Source organism: Coptis chinensis, chromosome 5 (assembly GCF_015680905.1).
Source record: "Coptis chinensis isolate HL-2020 chromosome 5, ASM1568090v1, whole genome shotgun sequence".
Classification (NCBI taxonomy): Eukaryota; Viridiplantae; Streptophyta; class Magnoliopsida; order Ranunculales; family Ranunculaceae; genus Coptis; species Coptis chinensis.
This window is the reverse complement of record NC_141460.1, coordinates 85,548,128-85,562,755: the sequence shown is the minus strand read 5'-3', so window position 1 is coordinate 85,562,755 and position 14,628 is coordinate 85,548,128. Positions and strand designations below refer to the sequence as shown.

The following is a 14,628-nucleotide window of genomic DNA, read 5'->3' as shown; positions in this document are numbered from 1 at the left end:
TAGGTGAACTCTATCGAGTTTTGAACTCTTTTCGAGTTTTGAACTCTGTCGAGTTCGTTGAAGTAGCATATTCGGTGAACTCCGCCGAGTTTTGAACTCTGTCGTTTCGAGTTCAAAACTCTTTCGAGTTCGTGAACTCGCCGTATTCTTCATGCCGTGATACGTGAGTTTTGAACTCTGTCGAGTTTTGAACTCTATCGAGTTTTGAACTCTTCGAGTTTTGAACTCTGTCGAGTTAGTTGAAGTAGCATATTCGTAAACTCGTCGAGTTTGAACTCTGTCAAAGTTTTGAACTCTGTCGATGATACGTCAGGAGTTCGGTTAACTCTGTCGTATTCTTCATGCCGTATTGATACATTCCGAGTTTTGAACTCTGTCGAGTTCGGTGAAGTATCATATTCGGTGAACTTTGTCGAGTTTTGAACTCGTCATATTCTTCATGCCGTGATTCGGCCGAGTTGGTGAACTAACATATTCGGTGAACTTTGTCGAGTTTTGAACTCTGTCGAGTTCGTGAACTAGCATATTCGGTGAACTCGTCGAGTTTTGAACTCTGTGAGTTGGTGAAGTAGCATATTTGGTTAACTCTGTCGAGTTTTGATGTTTAAGTTATTTTACATCGTTTATGTACATTGGGATTTTTGACCGTTTAAGTTATTTATATTTTAAATTTTTCGATTTATAGAAATGGAGACGAGACATCAATCAATATCGAAGAAGACGTGGTTATCGTCTACTAAAGCCCCCGCTTCAAGGCACGCAAAGTCCTTATATAGGAATGACTTTTACAAGTATTGACGAGAGGCAAAGACTTATTACAAAGAGTATGGTCAACAAGAGGGATTTGAGACTTCGTGTTGGACGACTTTAAGCAACAAAATCGGTGGATTTGGTTAGTGGTTGTTCTTGGTTTGCTCGCGTGAAGGGGTTAAGACTCTAAGAGAGATGAAGTCCGATCAAGAAATACATCAACTATCGGTGTGGTTGCCAAGCTAGAATTCGTTATTAAGAAAAGAATGCATGAAGAGATATATGAGGGTCAGCGTTGCTCATAATGACCATAGTCGCGGTCCGGTGACCCCATCAAAGAGAATTTGCATGAAAACTAACAAACATGAACTTTGGAAGCGGTGAAGTGCTTGACCGAGATATTTAGTGAGGTTTACGTTGGGAAAGTGGCATCTGTTTTCCATGGAGAGGATTCTTGGGTTTGAAAGATTGTTGGAACCATTATTATGGTTTGACCGAAAAGATGCCTAAAGAAGGTAACATATTCGCCGAGTTTTGAACTTTTGCCGAGTTTTGAACTCTGTCATATTCTTCATGCAGATTCGGCCGGGAGTTCGGTGAACTAACATATTCGGTGAACTTTGTCGAGTTTTGAACTCTGTCGAGTTCGTGAACTCTGTCGAGTTTTGAACTCGGAGAGTTTGCATATTTGGTTAACTCTGCCGAGTTTGATGTTTAAGTTATTTACTTTGTTTATGTACATTGGGATTTTTATTTGTTTAAGTTATTTATATTTTTAATTTTTCGATTTATAGAAATGGAGACGAGACATCAATCAATATCGAAGAAGGCGTAGTTGGGTCTTCGTCTACTAAAGCCCCTGTTCAAGGCATGCAAACATTAGTCGCTCCTTATATAGGAATGACTTTTTTACAAGTATTGACGAGGCAAAGACTTATTACAAAAGTATGGTCAACAAGAGGGATTTGAGACTTCGTGTTGGACGACTTCTAAGCAACAAAATCAGGTGGATTTGGTTAGTGGTTGTTTCTTGGTTTGCTCACGTGAAGGGGTTAAGACTCTAAGAGATGAAGTCCGATCAAGAAATACATCAACTATCCGGTGTGGTTGCCAAGCTAGAATTAAGTATTAAGAAAAGAATGCATGAAGAGATATATGAGGTCGGGCGTTGCTCATAATGACCATAGTCACGGTCCGGTGACCCCATCGAAGAGAATTTGCATGAAAACTAACAAACATATGCACGAAGCGCGTGAAGTGCTTGACCGAGATATTTAGTGATAACGGTTTATCCGTTGGGAAAGTGGCATCCGTTTTCCATGGAGAGGAAGTTGGGTTTACCGGAAAGATTGTTGGAACCATTATTATGGTTTGACCGGAAAGATGCCTAAAGAAGGTGATGCAAGCCGCCGCCGCAATATTTTATGCGTAAGAGTCCGAGGATCCCGGTTCTATTACGCTTATTGATTTAGATGAAAATGGGACTGCGGTGAATTTTTACGGGTTCATGGGAGGTCTCGATGCCGATTATGAATATTTCGGAGATGTTGTGTCTTTTGATACCACATATCGTACCAATGCATATTCCATGCCTTTTGCCCCTTTTACTGGAGTCAACCATCATTATCAGTCGATTCAGTTTGGTTGCGCATTGTTGCTTGATGAGACAGAAGATACATTCATATGGCTATTTAAGGCCCGGCTTGCGACCATGGGTGGTAGGCGCCAACCGCAATCATCACTGACCAGGATAGAGCGATGACAGCAGCCATTGCCAAAGTGTTTCCTAATACTCGTCATCGTTACTGTCTTTGGCATATTATGCAGAAATTCCAAGAGAAGATGTCATTTACCAAATTTGAGACATTGGTAACTGAGTTGAAGAACACTATTTCTTTTTCATATAGGATTGTTGATTTTGAGAGAAGATGGTGTACAATCATTGAGAAGTATGAGTTGTCCGAAAATCCTTGGTTGTGAGAGATATATTCAATCGCGGGAGAAATGGGTTCCTTGTTATCTCGGTGGCACTTTTTCTTTGGTATGCACATTAATCGGGTCGAAGTGAATCGATGAATGCTCATTATGACCGGTTTGTCAATTCGACGACTACGCTTTATGCGGTTTGTACATGGTAATGAGAAGTCTTTGACTTTGCTTGCTAGGAAAGAAAGAGATTCGATTACCGCGACCGAGCATAGTTCACGGATTGTGCCTAACGATGCTTTCATCCTTATGCATGCCGAGAAGGTCTATCACGATCTCAATATTCAATAAATTTAAAGAGCAACTAGAAAAGGCAAAGATGGAGTACAAAATTGATGGGGAACAAATTGGATGTGTATGGAACCAGGAAGCTACATGGTGAAATGGAGAGACCCATTTGAAGAATTCAGTTTGGAGAGTGAGTTTCGATAGAGGAACCTTAGAGGGAGATCGCGAATGCAAGTACTTTTCAGTTTATGGGTTTGCTTTGTGGTCATATCTTAAAGGTTTTATGCGATCTGAGATTGAAGAGATTCCAAACCATTTTAGATTGACGCGGTGGATGCAAAAGTCTAACACTTATAGAGCGGAGTTTGATAATCTTTGGATTTGTGGTGGGGAATGTCTCAAATGAACCTTTGAGAGTGGCTCATTCTATCAAGGTTGCTTCTCAAGTGGCTTACGATCGTCGCGATACTTTTGAGGGTTATTCATATTTTATTGAAAAGATTGGTGAAATGGCTATTGAAATTTCAAAGTTTAATGAGACTTCCTAAAAAGGAGACGCAGAAGTTGAGAGCCTCCGAGACTTCAGAGCCTCGGTTGCAAAGCCTCGAGTTCAGCAGAGCCTCGATTCGCAGAGCCTTCGATACCTTCCGGTTAATACATCATGATTTTTTTATTTGAATGTTTAATTTGATATAAATTTAGTGTTTAATTCGGTGTTTAATTTGATATAAATATTTATTTTAATTCGGTCTTTATTTCAGCTATTGATTTTGAATCCCAACATTTCTCAAACAAAAGGGAGGGGGAAGAAGAAAGCGGATAGATGGAAATCCCCCAAAGAGATAGCCCTAAACAATTCGGGAAGAAAGTGTCACGGATGTGGACAGATTGCTAACCATGACTCGAGAAATTGTCCGGAGAAAAATAATACGTAATCTGTCGATTGTAAGTATAGATTTATTCAAAACTCTTTGATTCTAAATGTTCACTAGTTCTAATGATATTTTTATCTGCGCGTCATGGACTTCATTGATGTCTGGACTTGTTAAGAGTGGTTTAGATATGGCAGCCTTGTTAGAGTTTTATCAAGTGTTGTTAAGTTGAACTGCGGTCGAGGGTTGTGTTCCATTGCATCATTCCATTGGATAGTATCTAATGTTGTGCGCTAGCTAGGCTCTAGATAGGAAACATCATAATGATAGACCGGTGCTTTTTTTTGATAACTTCTTTCTCCCTTTTTATTTTCAAATTTTAATATTCTTTGGTTTAGGTTACATTTGGGGAGTTTAATTAGACCGAAGTTCTAATCTCATTGATATTGTAGAAAGAGAAGTATGGCTCAAGGAGAAATGGAGAATCACGGAGGCAAAGCTTTGCTTTAGGTAAAAATATCGCCTACTCATCCGCTCGTTTCCAGCCCCTCGACTTTGCATCAATCGATCTTGATTTTCATCATTCTCTCATGGGTTATGTTTCTATCGCTACAGTTCCACAAGATGCCACAGTATCACCGCCACCTTGACTATGCACCATTGAAGAAAGTGCGCCAAAATTGAGTTATTAGCTATAACGGGAGAAATTGTCGTGAAAAGAGAGAGAGAGAAAAAGCGAAGTGTTGAAAGAAGGTGGAGAAGTTGAAGAGAGCTGAAACTTGGAGTGAAAGGCTTGAACAAGCCAAAACTAGGTCTTGAAAAGGGCTATACTTGTTGCTAATTCATTCGATGTGCTTAAATGTTGTAATCTGAGAACAATAATATTTGGGATTGCATAAAGCATTTTGATGTGCTTATTATAAATGTTCTTTGTTGTTACACAAGCGTGCCCACTTGCAATTTTGTTCCGTAAGTTGATATGATGTATTGATGCAGATACTATACCACCAGTATAATGCCAACGTTTGTCAACAACAAATTTACCTCAACTCATATGATCATCAATGAACATCAACACAAACAAACCAAACTGATAAATTGCCAAAACATCAACATCAACGATATGGACTTAGTACGGCGATATCGTTTGGATTTGAATTTGGATAAAAAAAATGGCGTGTCTGTTTGGACTTTGTCCCAAACGGCATGGCCACACCGTTTGGCCTTAGTACCAAACGGTGTGGCCATGCCGTTTGGGACAAAGTCCAAACAGACACTCTATTTTTTTGCAAGTTCAAAGTCCAAACGACATGTACTTGAACCGTTGGGCCTTTTTGTCCAAGCGGCATGGCCACACCGTTTGGAATTAGTACCAAAGCGGTGTGTCCATGCCGTTTGGACTTTGAAACAAAAAAAAATGGTTTGTCCTGTTTGGACTTTGTCCCAAACGGCATGGCCACACCATTTTTGGTACAAAGGCCAAGCGGTGTGGCCATGCCGTTTGGACAAAGTCCAAACGGTTCGGCCATGCCGTTTGGGACAAAGTCCAAACGGGTGGCCAAACCATTTTTTGCAAGTTTGAAAGTCAAAACGGCATGGCCATAACCGTTTGGACTTTGTCCCAAACGGCATGGCCACACCGTTTGTCCTTAGTACCAAACGGTGTGGCCATGCCGTTTAAGGACAAAGTCCAAACGCCATGCCGTTTTTTTGCAAGTTCAAAGTTTTGAAACCAAGTTCAAAGGCATGGCCAAACCGTTTTTTGGCAAGTTCAAACGGCATGGCCACACCGTTTGGTACTAAGGACAAACGGTGTGGCCATGCCGCCGTTTGAACTTGCAAAAAGGTGCATTCCGTTTGACCTTTGTCCAAACAAACGGCATGGCGCACCGTTTGGACTTTGTCCAAAACGGTGGCCACACCGTTTGGAACTAAGGCCAAACGGTGGGCCATGCCGTTATGGACAAAGTCCAAACGATACGCCGCCATGCCGTTTGGGACAAAGTCCAAACAGACATGGCCATTTTTTTTTACGCAAGTCATGGCCAAAACAGACACCGTTTGCCGTTTTCTAATGGACAAGTCCGGTGTGCGCCATGACGCTGAAGTTCAATTGCTAGATTACTACATTGTTGTAAGCATTTCAACCGATCAAGCAATGTATGGCTCATGTCGCTAAGATACTTAAATTAGACAACCAATTTGTATACAAGCATTACTTTGTTATAATGCTTGTATACAACCAATGCAAGTTGTAATATTAAATGTTCCATTTAATATAATTGCTAGATTAATTTATTCAGGTATAGCATTAGGACACATTTCTCTCTGAAAAATAACCTGGAGTGAATATACTAAATAAGCCCGGAGTGAGAATGCCAAGCTTTCCGGATCATAATTTCAAGATGGTGACTGTTATGCTATCAAGGTCTTACTCTTATTCCTTGCCAATCTTATTAATGAATTCATCACATGATCAAGGTTGATAATGCCCCGAGAATCCCTATACATCGGTTTGTCACTCTGTCGGTTTAATCACCCGAGAGATTGTGGGCGAAAGCATATATGGAAACATACATCCACGTAGAAATAATTCAGTTATAAGACCATCGAATCGACAGGATTACAAACGTAAGGAAGAATTGTACTTCCATTATTTCAAAGTAAAACATATGAGTCCACAAACCTGAAGTAAAAGCCTGGATTATCATATTTTTACATATTGATCAAGAACATAAAACCATATGGAGGTATCGGGTTACAAATGTCTTAACCCTTTTCTTTGGTAATTTACACCTAAAGATAATCTTTGACAAAACCGAAAATAAACAGGACTTCGACATGACACCTCTATCACACAACCTTTTCCCTACCGACTACCAGCCTTTCATCATGCTATTATTATACCGTCGAGAGCACCCCACCAGTGCAAAGATCGCGATCAATTTCATCACCGTCCTCCATTTCGAGCTACAAACAAAGATAACATAAAATTCAAATTTCAAATGCAAAATCATGATTTCTAAGATTTTCATATATATGCCATTGTCCAAAAATATCAAACTCATAGTTTGGGAAATTATGCTCATGAGAAGTGGCGGTTTCACATTGAGTAGACTAACTACACTCTAGACCCTTAAATACATTAAGTAATTGCTGCATCATGAGAAACACCAATGTTACATGACCTAATCAAGACTTAACACTATCATATTTAAGTGGATCAGCAATGACAATTTGCCAAACTAGCTATGTTTTCTAAGACCCTAGCAAGTCCTCAAAGTTATATGTCTACTAAGAAAAGATCCAACTAATGCTTAAAGGTCTTGAAGTTCCTCCTTTTTAAGCATAAAACACTATTGTTGATGCCATTGAGCCGGTGTCTATTTCAAACTCAAAAGTGGTGGTGCTAGAGATAACTAAATCATATGAAGTTAATAATCTCTATCTTTTCTCCAATTTTCCCTCTTCATATGTGTATTGTGTATGAGTTTTATCTATGTATATGCTTTCTTGGGGGCCACAAGCTGCAATCCTATGCTCAACATTTTCAAGAGCAAAAAATGAAGCAATTGACAGATACTAGGGAAGTGACTATATGGACACCTACATATAGGACAATGAGACTCTCCCATTCCACTCATTGCCCAGTGGACACACCAAAAACAAGATATATGGCCACAAGCTGCAATCCTATGCTCAACACACCAAAAACAAGATATATGGCCACTAAACCCTAAACCCTAAACTAACCAAACTCAACATACCTAAATCCTATGCTCCTTCACGATATCGTCCGCCAATGAACTTGCACCGGGTCAAATTGTATGCCTCCATGAACTCGTTCTGTGCATCCTCTGGAATCGCAGTCCCACCCAATTGCAGGCCTTGATTGAGCAAGCGAGAAATTTCATCGACGACGGGGTGCTGTCAAAATTAAAACACAAAACTACATTAGTATATACATTTACATTTATAAAATACCAAAACAAAACAAAACAAAACAAAAATTAACGTTGTAAGATATTAACTCACCAGATTATGATATGGAAGACTCTGTAGGGAGTAGTGACTAAGATGATCAGGGTTTATCATTCTCATATGACTATTATTTTCGTACCAACTCATGTATCTACTAACACACTCCCATGGATAAGACGGAATGGGTCCGCGTTGTTCAAGTTGAATCAAGTGATTCTGCCAATTACTCCAGTAGGAAGACGCAATATTAAATTTTACATCATACCCGTCGAGGAAGTAGTTCGCGTCGAGCTCTTTTGGTTTTGGGGGATCCGAGGGTACAAACCGCATATGACCCAACCGACGCGACAACCCTCGCAGAACATTGTAATCGCTTCGACATTATCAAGAAAGCATATAAATCCCTCGAAAAATGCTATTTCATCCACGGGCGTGTAGCTCGGACTTCAACATAGGGATACCATTCAACTGTCAAATAGCATATGATCGAGGAAATTAATCATTAATCACATACTAATAATATTAATTAATAAATAAAACTATTTACATACAAAAATACTTACATCGGTACAAGTCATATTATCAATGGTGGCTCGGGTATACTTTCAATTTGTTGTGCTAGCATAAAAGATCGAAAGTAATCGAAAGTACCTATTAGCACGGGACATGCTCAAATGATAGTCCTCATTTGGGTATGGCTCGAACACTAAGGAAGTACTCATAAATCCATGCCTACATTAATATAGACACCGAAGTTAATATTGTAATAGATAGATAAAATTGACATTGAAAAGAAAAAACAAAAAAACTAATACACGTAGGAGAGTGAAATAGCCCGAAACACCCTTCACCTTGGCACTTGTGGCGGTCCCAAGACCCTCGTACAAGTAAGCCGTAAGGTCGCACCCCACGCGTAGTCTCCGATCTCGCAAATTTCGAAAAGATCTCTCGGATAACAAACGGAACTGTAGTTCCAGACGATGTCGGTAAAGGCGGTACATCCAAAGAAAAAATAACAGATAAGCTCTCACAAAGAACTGCACCTCTTTTGGGTTGACGCTTCTTCACAACAACCCCATTTTCATCACGTAAATCTTCATCTCTTACCTTCCCAAAGAAACCGCTTCATCAAGAAATCCATCCTAACTTTGGAAGTGAACTTATTGGATTTCATCTCCAAGATCTATCTTATCCATGGGTATGCCAAGATTTTTGTGGAGAAGTCTTTTGTTCTGTTCCAAGGTCAAATCGGTGTCCCTACCACCGCTTTGCCTGCCGATCGGAACTCCTAAGAGTTGGGAAACATCATCCAACGTGATTGTCATCAGCCCTACGGCATATGAAACGTGTTGGTCTCTCGGATGCCACCTCTCCACAAGCCTTGAGAGACCAACATGGGATCCCCGATGCCTCTGTATACACCTAAGACTGAGAGCACATAAGCCGGTCCTTTGAAGCTCCACGTGAAAAGTAGAACAGTCCCAACACTCTCCTCCTCGATATCCCATTGTACCAACTTGTTGAGGTGCCCATGGCACTTCAACACCCCCCTCGCCCCTAAAACAACAAAAACTTAGTATTAATGTATGCACAAGTTTTCGTAATACAAAATTTAAATACTAATAGACACTATATGATAATATTACGCCCCTCCCAAACATCGCGAGCTACGTTACCTTTGAGATAGTCATACAATAGATGTGACACACGAGGGCCACCTCCATAAACACCCTGCGGAACTCCAAGTCATTGTTGGACTTTCTCACAATATTCACTGGAGGTGCAGTGCACGTGGACTTCAGGGGACTTCCTCGTCATCATCCTCCTCCTCCTCCCTCATCCTCCGGCCCCTCCTCATCCTCCGCGTCATCAACACCCTCTTCGTCATCTTCTTCATCATCACCTACAGCTACACTCTTCCCACGATCCATATTTACATCATCTACATCTACATCTTCATCTTCATCTAAATCTAAATCTAAATCTACATCTACATCTACATCTAAATCTACATCACTCATAATTGTTTGTTTTCTTCTCTTTTGATTTCCTAACTCTACACCACTTACTACATTACTGGGATCATCCGCTTTCCGATCCCCTCTACGGACTGATGCCGAGGTAGTTGTTGCCCTTTCTCTCTTTTTCTCAGGCTCCTCATGACCGAACTACTACTCCCCACCTAACAACTTCTTAGCACCCGTGAAAACACTTTTTGCTGCATTCTTCACATTCAAATTCTTTGTTCGAGGCATTGCTACAAAATAAATAGGAGTTAAAAATAAGACATTCAACTAATTTCAAATTGTTGCAAAACCAAGAACGACTCATGAAAAAACAAAGCCATGGAGAAATGAAATCAAAAAAAGAAGCACATTTGTAAATGCGAAAAATCTATATCTAAGGTGTGCATGTATTTCTAGGCCAGTTGAAATTTTACAACATCTAAACTTAAAAGCTTGCTTGGACTTTTCAAAAATGGATTGAAGGATAGTCATCAAGCATTAATAAAATCTTAGGTGTTTTTATTTTTAGTTGAGATCTTTGGGGACTATAATGCAAAATGATCGAGCTTTTGATCAATAGGAAGAGGGAGGAGAAAACAATTCAAATGGATAGCATGCGAAAATGATCTTTAGGATTATTATGAATGAGGCTAAATGCAGAGAGCTTACTCTCTTTCTTTTATGGTTTAAGATACTATATCTTTTTATACTTATGAATGGATTTCCTAACGACAAGTAGCTTGATTCCGAATATAGTTCGCTCCTTTTGGATATGTCGGCCTAAAGTCCAATCTCTACCCCAAAAAGAAAGAAGTTGGCTTTAGAGAGAGTTATGAGAAAACTTCTCATTTCAGACCTATAAGTATAAGATTCTCCATTCTCCATTTAGTTTTGTTTTATTTGGCAAAGACTACTGCCGCCTCGGTAGACTTTTCTAACTAGGGGCGGCTCGGCATGGGTTACATACCACTTTAAGATAAAACCTAACCTTCACGCGAAAGAGTAGAGCTAACCCTTTGATATGAAAGTTTTCCAAGATTTTGAAGTCATCGTGGATGGAGAGAATAGGAACCTAAGTAAAAATAAATAATAGGTTCTCCCTTTATCATATCGGAACTAAATCTCGTTTCGGGTCTTTAATTTCAAGAGAAATTGAGTATAGAAAAGAACGAGAGCTGATGACCTAAATCGTGATTTGATCATCATTATAGATCAGGCGGAAGAAACACAAGATAACCTAACAGGGTTTAAGGGAGCATTATGAATAGGACTCATAATAACAACAAAAGCTTAATTCTGCAAGAATGACAATGCCAAAGAAATTAGGCACTAAACCTTGGTTTAAGACGGTGCTTATCACAACTAAAAAGAATGGCAAGGCACTCGGGATATTGGTTTTTTGAACACATATATCCTTATATGCATATATAACGGTAAAAGTGCAAGGATAAAGTCTATCGGAATCCCTAAACCGAAAAAGGAAGACAAATTATGCTTGTTTAGATGCGGTAACAAAGCGTAGCCTTGAGGTCATTAGGTAACTAGCCCACGTCAACAACACTTGGAGGACGGAACTTCGATTTCTCCTTTTTCAATAAATAAATAAGAAAAACAACAACGAGGTTGGAGAGACCTATCGAAGAAGCACTTTTCACTTATTTAGTTAGAGAAGTGGAATAAATTTGGAATGATTAAATAACGGCAGACAGTGGAAGGCAAGGAGCGAGAGATGTAATCTGGTTCCCTTTCGAAGGAGGGAAGAAGTGAGGAGACAACCAACCCATTTTTATTCCAGCTAAGAAAAGTAAAAGGAAGGATACCCATTTATTGTTTGTTCTAGATGCCGATAAACAAGTAAGAATTGCCTTCAACCAAAATTGATGGAATTGGACCTAAAAAGCCAGTTCAAGTATCGATTGGGTGAACATCAAGATAAAAGAGTTAACTAAGTTCGATCGATCAAATGGCAAATGATTGGTCAAGATCATTTTGTCTATTGGGAATTGAAGAGGGGAAATCCCCACATTAAGCGATTCATTTAGATTTCTTATCGTGGAATTCGGCCATCAAGATGGATCGCCCTTTGGGTCCCCGAACTCATACTAATGCACCTCGGGTTTCACAACTAATCGAGCTATCAAAAGAAAAAGTAGATCATACTCTTAGACATTACGCTCCTCCCTCTAGATAGAGGAGGGACCTCGCTTCACTCCCCTTAGACCAAGCTAGATAGAGAAGTGAAGTTTGTGCTTGTATTTATTTCCTATTACACCATTCTAAATGGTGTCACAAAAAAGCTTGTCTAACTTCACTTCTCGATCAATCAACCGATTTATCCTTCCCGAAGTTTGGTGAATGCAAAACTTCGATATCATTTGATGTGGATCTTACGAACGATATCTATATATATCCGCTATACTTCTAAAAATATAAATTTTGTTATACTCGAAATCTTGTGAAACTTGTGTTAGATGGATGACCACTAGCTAGGTTCAACTTTATTTTGGTTTTCATGCATTCTTAACTTCATTTTAAGAATGGGTGATATCAAAGAATGGGTGATATCAACAGGAAAGTACAAAATGGGTGTCTAGAATTCAAAAAGAATTGAATCAAACATAACATTATATATATATAAAAAAGATAGAAGAAAGATAGAACAGTTAATTCAAAGCGAGCTATATATTTATTTTGAATCAAAGCAAGCATCTAAAATCGATATGGCCTCAAATAAAAATCTAGTGATATCAACGGGAGAGACAATAAGTTCATAACTTCATTGTTTGATTTAATGATTTATTTATTTTGAACTTGGATAAACATAACATTGATGTCTATGTCTCCATTTCTAAAATCGAAAAAATTAAAAATATAAATAACTTCAAATAAAAATAACAATGTACATATAAATGTAAATAACTTAAACATCGAAACTCGACAGAAGTTCAAGTTCAAGAGTTAACCAAATATGCTACTTTAAAACTCCTGCCGGAGTTCAAAATATGCAATTCAAAAGTCATTTAGAACTCGACATTGAAGAACTCGACAGAGTTATCCATCGACAAGAAATTTATTTAAAACTCTCATTGCATCTTAAAACTCGACGATTCACCGAAAACCTCAATTTCAAACTTCCTAAGAATTGTATTCAAAAGGGATTGTATTCAAAACTTGAGTTCAAATTTAGAACATGCAGATTTAAACTTATCGAAATTCACGAATCTAGTTCAAAACTTTACCAAAATTCAAAATCAATCATCTTACCGAATCTTGATTTTAGAACTCGACATTGTTCAAAACTCGACAAAATTCAAAACTTCATCGAAAACTCTCGAAGTTCATCAACTGCGAAATTCACCTAACTCGGCAGAATTTCCAATTCAAAACTTCGCCAGAAGTTCACCTTATCAATTTAGAATCGTGTAGTTTGTTGAAGTAGTATAGCATTTAGAACTCGACAGAGGTCCGAATGTATGGTTCAAAAACTTGGAGGAATTATTCTTTTCGAGTTATTGAAACAGAATTCACCGAAAAAGTTCATCAAATATGCTAACACCTAATTAAACACATAATTATCTTGAACTACTAAGATAAGTGAAGATGAGTTAAAAGCATTAAAGCTAATACAAATATGGGTGGTGTGGTGTAGTATTCAAGGATATTGGATAGGTTAGTTGTTGCTTCTAGTCATATTGCATTTGGATCTTCCAAAAAGCAAAGGAAGAAAATAAAAATGCATCAAATCCAATATTTCATATATACTTTCATTTTAAAATTTGTTGCTTCTAGTCATGTGACATAGATGCAAGTTAAATCACATCCACTTCATAAGTAAATTTTACATTCTTAAAACAAAATGAAAATATTACCATGATTTAATTTTATTAACTTAATAAGGTCTATTTAATATAAGTTAAACTCTTATGAAATGCATGTAAAATCATTGAAACTTTAATTTTCTTATCAAGTACCAACCTTTGATAATTTCTTATTTTGCTACAAAGTCTTGAGCCACTCAAATATCCATATTAAACAAAAATAACCTTTTAGAACCTTTAACAACAAAAAGGGTTGTTTACTAATTAAACAACAAATCATCTAAATTAAATGTGAAAAATTAGACCAAGAAGTTCACAAATTGGAGAAAAAGAAAAGAGATGGAAACCAAACCGACAAAGCAATATTGGTTTTTTTGTAATAAAAACAGATTAGTCGATCCCTCTCTTTTTTTTGGTGAAGATCGGTCTCTTTTTTTTTTAGGTGGTCTCTTGGTCTTAATTTTTGGTTAGATCGGTTTTGAATTTTTTTTTTTTGTTAGATCTTATCTCACTCTTTGGTGAAGAAGTTTTTTTTTTTTAAGAGAAGATTTTTTTTTTTTTTTTTAAGAGAAGATGATGAAATATCGAAATATCGGTAAATATCGGTAAATTGGGTGAATTAGATCTTCAAGATCTAGAGGGCTCGATCGGACGGCTCAAATGAAGAGTGAGATAAGGGTGGCACTCTAAGAGTGGCACCCTAGATGGTTACAAATATAGGATATATATATATATATATATATATGGTTATATGATATATATAAAACAACTCCAAATGAACCCCACTAGTTAATCAATGAACTAGAAGCTGATTTTTGGTGGAGATGGAAAATTAGAGTCATCCTCCTAAAAATCAGCTCAAAAAAAAATTAAAATGGATCAAAAATCATTTAGAAAGTTATGAAATTTAGGAAGGAGACCCAAATTTTTAATTTGGGGAGAAACAATTTTGCTCATCAAGGTTAGACATATTCATTGAGTTTTTTA

General features: G+C 38.0%; 1 long non-coding RNA gene across 1 annotated transcript; it reads right to left on the bottom strand.

Annotated features, from left to right (window-relative positions):
- Nucleotides 1-6,774: 6,774 nt before the first annotated feature.
- On the bottom strand, nucleotides 6,775-8,079 carry LOC147499584 (uncharacterized). The gene is made up of 3 exons (XR_015194491.1): nucleotides 7,872-8,079; nucleotides 7,604-7,763; nucleotides 6,775-6,806 (listed from the first exon to the last, which is right to left on the bottom strand). It is a non-coding gene; the product is annotated as an uncharacterized LOC147499584 (long non-coding RNA).
- Nucleotides 8,080-14,628: the final 6,549 nt, after the last annotated feature.